The sequence below is a fragment of the Mobula birostris genome, chromosome 2, assembly GCF_030028105.1.
Source record: "Mobula birostris isolate sMobBir1 chromosome 2, sMobBir1.hap1, whole genome shotgun sequence".
NCBI classification, from domain to species: Eukaryota; Metazoa; Chordata; class Chondrichthyes; order Myliobatiformes; family Myliobatidae; genus Mobula; species Mobula birostris.
The window spans coordinates 4,466,001-4,480,522 of NC_092371.1; the positions used below are offsets into that span (position 1 = coordinate 4,466,001).

General features: G+C 48.7%; 1 protein-coding gene across 2 annotated transcripts in view; it reads left to right on the forward strand.

Annotated features, from left to right (window-relative positions):
* The first annotated feature begins 2,720 nt into the window (after window positions 1-2,720).
* LOC140211492 (uncharacterized) overlaps window positions 2,721-14,522 on the forward strand; it is a 43,525-nt gene continuing 31,723 nt past the window's right edge. Inside the window, exons 1-2 of one of the 2 annotated variants that reach the window (XM_072281239.1) lie at window positions 2,721-4,251; window positions 14,404-14,492. The gene's annotated coding sequence lies outside the window, so the exon portion shown is untranslated. Of the gene's footprint in view, window positions 4,252-13,410; window positions 14,038-14,403; window positions 14,493-14,522 lie in introns of those variants that run through there. The other variant, XM_072281250.1, reaches the window with a different exon arrangement.

Here is a 14,522-nt window from a genome sequence, read left to right on the forward strand (position 1 = left end):
TGAGCCTGTACTCATCGGAGTTTAGAAGAATGAGGGGAATCTCATTGAAACATCGAATGTTGAAAGGCCTAGATAGGGTGGATGGGGAGAGGATATTTCCTATGGTGGGGCACAATCTCAGAATACAGGAGTGTCCATTTAGAATGCAGATGGGGAGGAATTTCTTCAGCCAGAGAGTAGAGAATCTGTGGAATTTGTTGCCACAGTTGACTGTGGAGGGCAGATCTTTGAGTGTATTTAAAGCGGAGTTTGATAGATTCTTGATAAGTCAGGGCGTGAAAGGTTACGGTGAGAAGGCAGAGGAATGCAGCTGAGAGGGAAATTGATCAAATGGTGGAGCAGACCCGATGGGCCAAATGGCCTAATTCTGCTCCTATGTTTTATGGACTTTATAAGCATGTGCTGTTCTTAAATGTTCAGTAGATCTTGAGTTATTAGTAGTTTCAAAGTGAGTCAAAGTAAATTTATTGTAAAACTACATGTGTTGCTATGAGATTCATTTTCTTGCAGGTATTTACAGTAAATTAAAGAAATACAATAGAATTTATGAAAAGCTATGTATAAACAAAGACTGACAAACAACCCATGTGAAAAAGAAAACGAATAGTGCAAATGAAACAATAAATAATACTGAGAAGAGGAGTTGCAGAGTCCTTGAAAGCCAGTGTACGCTGTCGGATCAGTTCGGGGCCGAGGTGAGTGATGGCGTCCTGGGGTAGTGCAGGTTATTCTGCACTTGTAGCTTCTCTGCCTGCAGCCTGTGTCATGCCTTCAACCGTCTTGTGGTCTGTTCCTTGCAAAAGAATTTACTTATCTGTCTAGTTTGAGCTGGTTTTTAACACCACAACTTCTTTGTTCTTTGTTTTTTTCTTTACAGAGGTAAAGTCGACGTTTCGTCAGGACCAACTGAAGAAAGAGCTAGTAATCTTACTAGCTCTTCCTTCAGTTAGTCCTGACGAAGGGTCTCGGCCTGAGACGTCGACTGTACCTCTTCCTAGAGATGCTGCCTGGCCTGCTGCGTTCACCAGCAACTTTGATGTGTGTTGCTTGAAATTCTGGCATCTGCAGATTTCCTCATGTTTTTCTTTCTCTTTGGTTCGTTCTCAAAGTGAAGCGAGTTATTACTGTAAACAACAGGAATTCTGCAGATGCTGGAAATTCAAGCAAGTTTGGCAAAACTTCACCTGTGAGTCGACTGGGGCGATATACTGCGTCCGGTGCTCCCAATGTGGCCTTTTATATATTGGCGAGACCCGACACAGACTGGGAGACCGCTTTGCTGAACATCTACGCTCTGTCCACCAGAGAAAGCAGGATCTCCCAGTGGCCACACATTTTAATTCCACATCCCATTCCCATTCTGACATGTCTATCCACGGCCTCCTCTACTGTAAAGATGAAGCCACACTCAGGTTGGAGGAACAACACCTTATATTCCGTCTGGATAGCCTCCAACCTGATGGCATGAACATCGACTTCTCTAACTTCCGCTAAGGCCCCACCTCCCCCTCGTACCCCATCCGTTATTTATTTTTATACACACATTCTTTCTCTTACTCTCCTTTTTCTCCCTCTGTCCCTCCGAATATACCCCTTGCCCATCCTCTGGGTGCCCCCCCCCTTGTCTTTCTTCCCGGACCTCCTGTCCCATGATCCTCTCATATCCCTTTTGCCAATCACCTGTCCAGCTCTTGGCTCCATCCCTCCCCCTCCTGTCTTCTCCTATCATTTTGGATCTCCCCCTCCCTCTCCCACTTTCAAATCTCTTACTCGCTCTTCCTTCAGTTAGTCCTGACGAAGGGTCTCGGCCTGAAAAATCGACTACACCTCTTCCTACAGATGCTGTGTGGCCTGCTGCGTTCACCAGCAGCTTTTGTGTGAGTTATTACTGTAATTTCTTTCTTTACAAACAACCAGCTCCATCATGAGCACTAGCTTCCCCACCATTGTAGACGTTTTCAAAAAGCCACCACCCATCATTAAAGACCCCACCGCCCAGTACGTGCTCTCTTCTGATCAGGAACCTGAAGACCCAGACTCTACAACTCAGAAGCAGCTTCTAGCCCTCCGCCATCAGACATCTGAATGGTCCATGACCCCATGAACAATATCTCACTATTTTGCCCTCAACGGCATCTCTTCCATTTCACACACGTCTGCGCTCACCGCATCCTCCCGCCACCCATCAGGGTCAGGGTTTCTCTCGTCCTCACCTGCCACCCCACCAGCCTCCACGTCCAGCAAATAATTGTCCGTAACTTCCGCCATCTCCTGAAACCAAGCACATCTTTCCTTCCCCCCAACTTTCTGCTTTCTTCAGAAGTCGCTCCCTACACCATTTCCTTGTCCATTCGTCCCTCCCCACTGATCCCCCCTCCTGGAAGCTATCCTTGCAAGCGGAACAAGTGCTACACCTGCCCCTCACTACCGTTCAGGGCCCCTACTCCTCATCTTTTTTCTCCAGTCCTGCCGAAGGGTCTTGGCCCGAAACGTCGACTGTACTCTTCCATAGATGCTGCCTGCCCTGCTGTGTTCCTCCAGCATTCTGTGTGTGTTGCTTGGATTTCCAGCATCTGCACATTTTTTAAAAATAGTATTTCATAGTATCTTTTATGTATTGAACAGTGATGGCGGTCCGTCATGTCCCACGATGACAGGAAACCAGTGTGGGAGAGTTTTTAAAGTGGAAGAGTCGTTACACTGGGGCAGTTTCACTCCCTCCACCTCAGAAGTCCAGGTCCAGTGGTCCAGACAAGTGTCACAACTGGGGTCGTCCTTGGCTGCAGTGGGATGACCGTGACATCTTCTGTGCCTCGCCAAGCCCTCCACTCTGCACGGAGCGTTGTAGAGGCACCTTCCTGGCCGTCGGACCTCACTGTGGATCTCATCCGTTAAGCCCACCAGAGCTGAGCTCTCATGTGAGGACGGGCATATCCCTGCCCTCACCGGGCTCTGAGGCCAGTCACCTCCCCACGCCTGGTTCAGCCCGCCTGTCGGAGCAGTGTACTGGGGAGAGGCCACTCTCACATGCAGACATCTCCCTGGAGCCACAGGTGAGAGCTGAGTGTCCAGCAGGGACAAAAGGTGAGTGATCTGCCCCGGAATGGACACGACAAGCCCCTTCACCCCTCCCCGGACACCCCATGCACCCTATCCAGTTCGGTACATGATGCTGAACTGCTGCCGCAGAGCAACGAGTTTCACGGTGCACGTCTGTGATAACAAACCCAATTCTGATTCATTATCAACATCTAAAACAACATCTGAAGCCAAAAGTGTCGGAGACGCAGGGGAGACCTGGAGCGTCGGAGACGGAGGGGAGGTTTGGCGTGTCAGAGACGGAGGGGAGACGACCTGGCGTGTCAGAGTCGGAAGGGAGACGACCCGGAGTGTCAGAGACGGAGGGGAGACGACCCGGAGCGTCAGGGACAGAGGGGAGACGACCCGGAGCGTCAGAGACGGAGGGGAGACAACCTGGAGTGTCAGAGACGGAGGGGAGATCTGGAGTGTCGGAGATGGAGGGGAGACGACCCGGAGTGTCAGAGACGGAGGGGAGACGACCCGGAGCGTCAGAGACAGAGGGGAGACGACCCGGAGCGTCAGAGACGGAGGGGAGACGACCCGGAGCGTCAGAGACGGAGGGGAGACGACCCGGAGTGTCAGAGACGGAGGGGAGACGACCCGGAGCGTCAGAGACAGAGGGGAGACGACCCGGAGCGTCAGAGATGGAGGGGAGACGACCCGGAGTGTCAGAGACGGAGGGGAGACAACCTGGAGTGTCAGAGACGGAGGGGAGATCTGGAGTGTCGGAGATGGAGGGGAGACTTGGAGTGACAGAGGGGAGATGATCTGGAGTGTCAGAGACAGAGGGGAGACGACCCGGAGTGTCAGAGACGGAGGGGAGACGACCCGGAGCGTCAGAGACGGAGGGGAGACGACCCGGAGTGTCAGAGACGGAGGGGAGACGACCCGGAGCGTCAGAGACGGAGGGGAGACAACCCGGAGCGTCAGAGACGGAGGGGAGATCTGGAGTGTCGGAGATGGAGGGGAGACTTGGAGTGACAGAGGGGAGATGATCTGGAGTGTCAGAGACGGAGGGGAGACAACCCGGAGTGTCAGAGACGGAGGGGAGACGACCCGGAGCGTCAGAGACGGAGGGGAGATCTGGAGTGTCGGAGATGGAGGGGAGACTTGGAGTGACAGAGGGGAGATGATCTGGCGTGTCAGAGACGGAGGGGAGACCCGATTGAGGTTTGTAAAGTTATGGGAAGATTAAATGGAGAAGAAAGTCTTGGTCCCATGGTAGGAATGTTAAATACTAGAGAGGGGAGAGGGGAAAAGTTTAAATGCGATGTGTAGGGCCAGTTTTTCTACACAGAGAGTGGTGGGTGTCTGGTGTGCTGCAGAGGGTGGTCGTGGAGGCAGACAGGTTTAAGAGGTATCGAGGCAGACACGTAAATAGGCAGGGAGTGGAGAGAGATGGATCATGTGTGGGCAGACGAGCTTTAGTTTAATTCAGCATCATGTTCAGCACCGATTGTGTGCTGAAAGCCTGCCCGTCCTACGCTGTCCTATATGTCCGGACGGAAGATGCTACGCTGCCCTATATGTCCGGACGGAAGATGGGGCACCTGTTCCTCAAGCTTGCTTTTGGCTTCGTTCGAGCAGAGCAAGAGGCCAACACACCAGTAGATCAGTGTGGGAGTGGGGAGAGGGGACTGGAGTCCTCGGCAGGTTCAGGGTTTTCGATGTTCAGTTACTGGGGCTGAGGAAACTGTGTGTGGGCTGAAGCAGGGTGAGAGATATGAGAGCACTTTTGCTCCTCTGCTATAACCACCGGGATTTCTTGGTTCCAACCATTTTCATTCCACTTCCCACTCTCATTCCAACATGTCTATCCATGGCCTCCTCTACTGCTACGAGGAGGCCACACTCAGGTTAGAGAAGCAAGACCTTTTATTCGGTCTGGGTAGCTTTCAACCTGATGGCAGGAATATTGGTTGTCTAACTTCCAGTAATGTCTCCCCTTTACCCATCTCTCTTTTTCAATTCCCCCATGCTGGTTCCCTCCTTACTCCTTCCCTTCACCCTACCTATCGCATTGACTTCATTTCTTACATTCGTCATCTACGTGATGGGTAAAAATCTTTATGTTACGGCTCCGTCTAAATGTGCAACTTATAGTAATTTATAATAAACAGTAGGTACAACAGGAGATTCAATATAACATAGGAATACAATTGTATCAGCGTGAGTTAAGCATTCTGATGTCCTGGTGGAAGAAGCTGTCCCAGAGCCCGTTGGTCCTGGCTGGTAGCAGCTGGAGCAGTTTGTGGTTGGGGTAACTCGGGTCCCCAATGATCCTTCGGCCCTTTTTACACACCTGTTCTCTGTAAACAGCCTGTTACCTCCTCTGGTGCCCTCCACCTTCCCTTTCCTCCACAGTCCACTCTCCTCTCTTATCAGATTCCTTCTTCTTCAGCCCTTTACCTTTTCCACCTCTCACCCCCCCCCCCCAGATTCTCAATCCTCCCCTCACCTGGTCTCACCTATCACCTGCCGGCTTGTACTCCACCCCTTTCCCTCACCACCTTGTTCCTTCCTTTCCAGTCGTAATGAAGGGTCTCGGCCCAAAGTGTTGACTGTTTGTCCTCCTCCTTGCCTGGCCTGCTGAGTTCCTGCAGCTGTCAATCACCAACCCTGCCGAGGTTCTGCACTGCTTCCCGGGCAGGCTGTGGAATGGGGGATCGGCAAACACATCCGTGAAAATGCACGTTCCAGCCAATTAGTGTCTCGTTGTGCTGGTATTTAACCCCCTTCCTCTCAATTCAGTCTTGTCGAGACTTGACCGAAAGCAGAGCAACGTTAACGCTCCCTGCTTACCGTTGTCCTGGTTCCGGGAGAGAAGACTACTGGTTAGATTGATGATGTTAAGAAGCGGTATTTATTTAATATTAATCTACCACTGCCAAGCTGCTGCAACAGCGTAAGTTCTAGTTAATGGCCCCGTTGGCCTCGTATCGATTGTTTTTCCTTTATGTCTGCATAGTTCCTATTAAATTCAGTGAACCGTTGCTCCACTTTAAAGTCTGTCTCTGTTGTCTCTCTGAGCACCCTATCAGCAAGTCTTGACCAAGGAAAATGGACCCAACAAAGAGAGAATAGCTGACCTTGAACCTGACATTCGCCAGATAGGGGAGAGGTTACAGCTGTCCCCGCGCTACATGGGGCCATTTATATTGGACAAGGCTATCAGCAAAGTCTCAGACAGATTGCTCCCACCATCATCAAAGAAGATTCACCCAATGTGCCAGATCAAACCAGCGACTGCCCTTGCTCCAGTCACCCCCATCCCTTCTCCCTCCTCCCCACTTGGTGAATGGGTCCCTGGTCTATTCTGTGCAGTGACTTCGGGCATCTCACTGGGTGTAGGGAAGGGTCCTGTATCTTGTAGATGGGGAGGGGTGTGGCCCTGAGGAACCTTCTTGGATTCTGGCATATGATATCCTGGACAACTCCCTCATCCAGGACTTCCGGCAGTCACAGGTCTCCGACGCCTCAGGATTTGCGCTAGGGAGGGGGCCCTGTCAAAATAACCATGGACTCCGCCTTGGTGTCTGCACGCCGTCTCGGGCGGGCTGCAGAACTGGTTGTGGCAAACACGCTCATGAAAATGCACATTCCAGCCAATTAGTGTTTCATTGTGGTGGTATTAAACTCCCTTCCTCTCATTTCAGTCTTGTTGAAAGTTGACCAAAAGCAGAACAACATTGATGCTCCCTGCTTACCGTTGTCGTGCTTCCAGGACTAACACTGTTAAGGAGCGGTGTTTATTTAGTACTAATCTACTACTGCCGAGCCACTGTATTGGCATTAGCTTTAGTTTGAAAGTTTTAGTTAATGGCCCCGTTGGCCTAGCGTCTATTGTTTTTTCCTTTATTTCTGCACAGTTCCTATTAGATCCGTTTCAGTGTCTCCCTCTCTCAATACTTGGGCCATAACCACACCTTGTCACCAGGATCATGTGTGTCTTGCTTTATACGAGGCACATTGCTTTGTTCTAGGTCAGGACAGCAGGAGGCAGTGTTGAGCCAGAGATGGGAGCTGGATTCAGCCACAGAGTGCAAATGGGCTTGTGCCTGTGTACAATGAGTGAGTGAGTGAAGGAGATCAGGTCAAGTCTTCCAGAGAGTGAATCCTCATAAATCACCTGGGCCAGACGGTGTCCCTGGCTGTGTCCTTAGTTCCTGAGCACATCAACCAGCATATTTGAAGACATTTTTAACCTCTTCCTGTGTGACGGATATTCACTCCTGGACCAGGTGCCTCCTTGTTTTGTTGCCAAACTCAATTTTCTAGACACAGCACCTGACACTTCTAAAGACCAAAGGTTGTTTTTAAGTAAGTTAAGATTCCTACCAGTATTCTTTGTTCAGTTTCTTGTTGTAAACAGGAGCCAGTCTTCAGTCCTGAATGTAAATGGCAAATGGTACTCAGATTGAAGTTGAAAAGACAGCTTTGCAAACAAGCACTGTCTTTGAGCAGACTGCTAGCTTTCAGCACCCAGGCCGGCTACTCAAGAGGTGTAGTGTTAGACAATTTAAGTTGGCTTGTTTCAAACCAGATAACGCTGGTTAAGTCATTTAGTTCAGGGAAGTTTGCAGACTAGATTGAGATTATCACTTAAATAAGCTGATTTGTTAAAAGTTTGTATATTCAAAGAGTCAGCTTCACAGCATTAATTGTGAGTGCGTGGGATCTTTGTTTTTAGACTGTGTTAAAAAGAATATCACATGTGTGTGAAGCCACCCGAATGGCAGAGAAATAGTATAAATGTAGAGAGCAGTTCAGGCTTTTTAGAAATGGTCCAGGAACGTCAAGAAGCATGACAGAAACACAGCACGAACTAGAAACTATTCCTCCATCTTCGATTTCTGCGAAGGACAACTTGTTTATCCCGAGGCTTGTGGGTATGCCTTTTTAGTTCATAGGAATTGTATCTGTGTTTCGGAAATCCTTTGTGTTTTAGAATTGGCTTGTAATTTGGAAGTCTTTTGTAAGATTAAAATCCTCTGAGTTTTACATGTGATTTAAGAGTGTTGTGTGGGTTTAAGCGTGTATCACTGAAAATAAATGAACTGAGTGACAAACTACTTTGTTAGCTGGAAGTATCTCCTCCTTGATAAGGACCAACTAAACACCTTGGAGAATAAACAAGAAAATGAACGATCTTTTGAAGAGTAGGTGGATACAATTTAATTTCCTTTGTGATTCTGCTTTACACCCTCTAGCCTCTGTCTCCTCCCTCACACTCTCCTCCCCAACCCCTGACTCCCTCTATCTCCTCCCTCTGTCTCCTCCCCAACCCTTGACTCCCTCTGTCTCCTCCCCAACCCTTGACTCCCTTTGCCTGTCACCTTTCACCCATCCTCCCAGTCCACCCTCTCGACGTGGCTACACAGATGTAGTTATTTATATCCGATAGGGCTTCAGGTCTTTGACTGAGTTTGGAACTTCTCAGTCAGCAAACTCAGTGCCATCACGCATGATGTTCCCTCCTGTTCTAAGAAGATGACTATCGTCATAGTACTGAATAAAAATAAGGTAATGTGCCTTAGTGACTACCACCCAGTAGCTCTGACATCCACCACCATGAAGTACTTTGAGAGTCTGGTCACACTCCAGCCTCCAAGAAAACCTCGACCTACTGCAAGACATCTGCCGAAACAGACCTCTGGCAGAAACCATCTCCCTGGCCCTACGCTCATCTTCGGAGCACCTGGACAGTACATTAGCCTGTTTATGGACTACAGCTCCAAGCTCAGCACTATGATTCCAGGCAAACTCATCTCATGTGCCATCACATCTCCCGCTGCATCTGGATTCTTGACTTTCTGACTAATGGACCAGCCTGAGAAAGGGTAGGCAGCCACACCCCCAGCAGAATTATCCTCAACACTGTATCCTCAGACGCCCACCCTACTCCCTATAGACTCACGGCTGTGTGGCCATATGATTCTCTAACTCCATTTTCGCTCTCGTACTGGGCTGTATCTCAAATCTCGATGAGTCAGAGTACAGTAAGGAGACAGAGCCCAGTGACGTGCTGTCATGACAACAACCCTTCCTACCTCAATGTCAGCAAAACAAAAGAATAGTGGTTCTTGTTCTGAGTACCATTCTGTGACCTGTTCTATTTCGCACATTGGATGTTTGTGGGTCTGTGTTGTGTGTGAAATCCATTCTGTTTCTTTGTTTAGTGGCTGCCTGCAAGAAGAGATTAAACTGAAGGCTGTGTATGGTTTGCACACTCTGATAATTCAATTACTTTATACTTTGACCTGGTTGTTGACTGTTGGAAGTGGGGTGACACACGTACTCCTGTCAAATAGTCATACTTTATTGATTCTGGGGGAAATTGGATTTTCGTTACAGTTGCTCCATAAATAATAAATAGTAATAAAACCATAAATAATTAAATAGTAATATGTAAATTATGCCAGGAAATAAGTCCAGGACCAGCCTATTGGCTCAGGGTGTCTGACCCTCCAAGGGAGGAGTTGTAAAGTTTGATGGCCACAGGCAGGAATGACTTCCTATGACGCTCTGTGTTGCACCTCATTGGAATGAGTCTCTGGCTGAATGTACTCCTGTGCCCAACCAGTACATTATGTAGTGGATGGGAGACATTGTCCAAGATGGCATGCAACTTAGACAGCATCCTCTTTTCAGACACCACCGTCAGAGAGTCCAGTTCCATCCCCACAACATCACTGGCCTTACGAATGAGTTTGTTGATTCTGTTGGTGTCTGCTACCCTCAGCCTGCTGCCCCAGCACACAACAGCAAATATGATAGCACTGGCCACCACAGACTCGTAGAACATCCTCAGCATCGGCCAGCAGATATTACAGGACCTCAGTCTCCTCAGGAAATAGAGACAGCTCTGACACGTCTTGTAGACAGCCTCAGTGTTCTTTGACCTGTCCAGTTTATTGTCAACATTGAGGGGGTGGACTGGGGGGGGGGGAGTGTTGGTGGATGAGACACAGGGAGTCTGGTGTTGGGGAGGAGAGGGTCCGGGAGGGGACTGGGGCTAGAGGATCACAAAGGACTGTCAGTGCTGGACTCTGATGAGACGAGTCACCATGATGGCATAAGAGGAACTTGGTACAGAATATGCAGACAGTTGACCAACGAGTGCTGTCTGCTGTCTGCTGAGGAACGATGATACAATGAGAGTTTTATCAATGACGTGATAAAACTCTCCTGAAAAACACTCTGTGGCTTCCTGTACCAAATAAAGTGGCCACTGTGTGTCTGCTCGTGGCCTTCTGTTGCTGTAGCCCATCAACTTCAAGATTCAATGCGATTGAGATGCTCTTTTCTGCACACCACTGTTGTAACACTTGGTTATTTGAGTTGCTGTCGCCTTCCTGTCAGCTTGAACCAGTTTGGCCATTCTCCTCTGGCCTCTCTCTTTAACACGGTGTTCTCACCCACACACCTGTCACTCGCTAGATGTGTTTTTTTTTCTTTTTTTCACACCGTTTTCTGGTGTGAAGATTGGTGTGTGTGAAAATCCCAGGAGATCAGCAGTTTCTGAGATACTCGAACCACCCCATCTGGCACCAGCAACCATTCCATGGTCAAAGTCACTTGGGTCAATTTGCATCCTCATTCTGATGTTCGGCCTGAACTTGACCTTGACTGTACACAGCTGTATGATGGGCTGATTAGATATTTGCATTAACGAGCCGGTGTACAGGTGGACTTAATAAAGTGTAAATTAGACTCACACAGGCCTGTCAGCCCAACTCATCCGTGCTGACCAAGACTTCCCTTGAAGATAATCCTATTTCCCTGGGTTTGGATCCTTAAACCTTTCCCATCCAGGTTGCTGTCCAAGTGCCTTTTAAATGTTGTTAATGTACCTGTCTCAACCTCCTTCTCTGGCAGCTCTCTCCATAGACTGACCACCCTCTGGGTGAAGAAGTTGCCCTTTAATTTGCTTTTTAATCTTTCCTCTCTCACTTTAAACCTGTGCCCTCTAGTTTTAGACTCCTCTACTGTCTGTAACCGTCCATTCATAGCAAGAGGATTTGAGTACAGGAGCAGGGAGGTATTACTGAAGTTGTACAAGGCCTTGGTGAGATCACACCTGGAGTATTTGTGCAGTTTTGGTCCCCTAATCTGAGGAAAGGTATTCTTGCCATAGAAGGAGTACAAAGAAGGTTCACCAGATTGATTGCTGGGATGGCAGGACTTTCATATGATGAAAGACTGGATCGACTAGGCTTATATTGGTTGGAATTTAGAAGATTGAGGGGGGATCTGATTGAAACATATAAAATCCTAAAGGGATTGGACAGGCTAGATGCAGGAAGATTGTTCCCGATGTTGGGGAAGTCCAGAACGAGGGGTCACAGTTTGAGGATAAAGGGGAAGCCTTTTCGGACTGAGATGAGGAAAAACTTCTTCACACAGAGAGTGGTGAATCTGTGGAATTCTCTGCCACAGGAAACAGTTGAGGCCAGTTCATTGGCTATATTTAAGAGGGAGTTAGATATGGCCCTTGTGGCTAAAGGGATCGGGGGTATGGAGAGAAGGCTGGTACAAGGTTCTGAGTTGGATGATCAGCCATGATCATACTGAATGGCGGTGCAGGCTCGAAGGGCCGAATGGCCTACTCCTGCACCTATTTTCTATGTTTCTGTGTTTCTATGTCCACCCTGTTTACGCCCCTCAAAATGTTATAAACCTCCGTCGAGTCACCTGTAGGCCTCCTTCACTCCTGGGAAAACAGACACAGCTTATCTAATCTTTCCCTTTTTCACTCGAATCTCCAGTCCCAGTAATATCAGGAACAGCTTCTTCTCCTCCACTATAGATTTCTGAATGGCCTGTCAACCTATGAGCATTACATCACTATTTCGCCTTTTGGTTCCTTAAGGCTGTCATAGCTGGGGGAGTGGGGTAGTGGGGTTGAGCTTCCAGCACCTATTAAATGTTCCCAATGATGCACGTCTCAAATAGCCTCTGACAACCAAGTCCAGGTCCTGGCCTTCGTGTGAAGCTGGTGGAAATGTTTCTACCCAGCAGAGCTAAAGATGGAGCCAGAGACCAACTTCTCCCAACCCATCAGTGAAACAGTTAAGTTCTTCCTCTCCTAATGCCCTCAGCATTGTCCGGCAGATGTTAAAGGTCCTCAGTCTCCTCAGGAAATAGAGACGGCTCTGACCCTTCTTGTAGACAGCATCAGTGTTCTTTGACCAGTTTATTGTCAACATTGAGGGGGTGGACTGGGGGGGGGGTGTTGGTGGATGAGACACAGGGAGTCTGGTGTTGGGGAGGAGAGGGTCCGGGAGGGGACTGGGGCTAGAGGATCACAAAGGACTGTCAGTGCTGGACTCTGATGAGACGAGTCACCATGATGGCATAAGAGGAACTTGGTACAGAATATGCAGACAGTTGACCAACGAGTGCTGTCTGCTGTCTGCTGAGGAACGATGATACAATGAGAGTTTTATCAATGACGTGATAAAACTCTCCTGAAAAACACTCTGTGGCTTCCTGTACCAAATAAAGTGGCCACTGTGTGTCTGCTCGTGGCCTTCTGTTGCTGTAGCCCATCAACTTCAAGATTCAATGCGTTTGAGATGCTCTTTTCTGCACACCACTGTTGTAACACTTGTAACTCCTACAATGCCACCGGTGGCAAACTGTATCGGCCTCTGCCGTTCCTTTAGATTCACCAGCTGCCTGGAGAGGGTGAGCTTGCTCTCCGTATCATACTGCCCAGGCTCGCGTACCAACTTTGATGCAGACAGGTCAGCCCCAAAGGAGGGCCACCACTTGTCTTTGCAATAGTAATTTATTTTCAACTTATGGTAATGTTTTTATATTTTCTCTGTATTGTCACCACCAAACAACAAATTTCACAATGTGTGCTCAGTGGCCACTTTACTAGGTACACCTGTATACCTGCTCGTTCATGCAAATATCTCATCAGCCAATCATGTGGCAGCAACTCAGTACGTAAAAGCATGCAGACATGGTCAAGAGGCTCAGTTGTTGTTCAGGACAAACATCAGAATGGGGAAGAAATGTGATCTCAGTGACCTTGTTGATACCAGACAGGGTGGTTTGGCTATCTTAGAAACTGCTGATCTCCTGGGATTTTCACACACAGCGTCCACTAGAATTTGCAGAGAATGGTGCGAGGGAAGAAGAAAATTCAGTTTGTGGCAATTCTGAGGGTGAAAATGCCTTGTGAACGAGAGAGGTCAGAGGAGAATGACCAGACTGGTTCAAGCTGGCAGGAACACTGATATCCACGCATTACAACAGTGGTGTGCAGAAGAGCATCTCTGAACGCACAACACGTCAAACCCTGAAGTGGACGGGCTACAGCAGCAAAAGACCACAGCGGGATCCACTCCTGTGGCCGCTTTATTAGGTACCTAATAAAGTGTAAACATGATTTTGGTTCACGGCATCAGGTTCCTGTGTGCAACTGTGACACTGCCTAGGACAGACAGAAGGCGGCAGTGTTGTACAACAGTGGGACCCTGCCCCTCATAGATAGATAGATATACTTTATTGATCCCGAGGGAAATTGGGTTTCGTTACAGCTGCACCAACCAAGAATAGAGCATAAATATAGCAATACAAAAACCACAAACAATCAAACAACAAAATGCAAACTATGCCAGATGGAAAATAAGTCCAGGACCAGCCTATTGGCTCAGGGTGTCTGACCCTCCACGGGAGGAGCTGCACGTCCGATGGCCACAGGCAGGAACGACCTGCCGTGACGTCCAGTGTTGTATCTTGGTGGAATATGGCCGGAGTCCAACAGTAAAAAGTTCAATATCCGGTCTACAAACACGTTCCTCGATCGTAATATGACCCGGATTGCACCATCCGTTGTTAACCAGAACAGTAAGCCCCCAACTTCTTTACGCTTACCACTCTCAGTGCACTGCTGGTCAGCCCCAACGGTCTGGAAGCCGTCCATGGAGAAGTTTTGATCGGGTATGTCCTCATGCAGCCCCGTTCCAGTGAAACACATAACACTGCACTCCCGAAATGTTCTCTGACGCCTGGCTAGCGCCGTGAACTCATCCATTTTATTACCCACCGAACTCCTCTTCTCCATAAGTCTGTGTTGTCTCGACCCGGTCCTCTTTCCTCGGCTTTGTGATCCCCCTCTGCATCCTCTGTGTGCTTTCCTCCGGATTTCAGCAGGGGCATCTGCCGCTTTCACCCCCTCCCCCCTGTAGCTGGGTGTCATGAGGTCCCATGTCACAAAGTCAGTAGACTCAGAAGGTCCAAAAGAACAGGTTCCCATCATTCCAGCAATCTCGCTTGAGATTTTCTAACATTCCCTTTGAATTCCAGCTGTTGACTGGGCTGATCCTAACGTGCAAAAACACAAGGAAACAAAGGCAGTAAAGCTCAACACACACCAGAGGTCGGTGGTGAAAAAGGTGAGCATGTTCAAGTTTGTGATTTTCTGT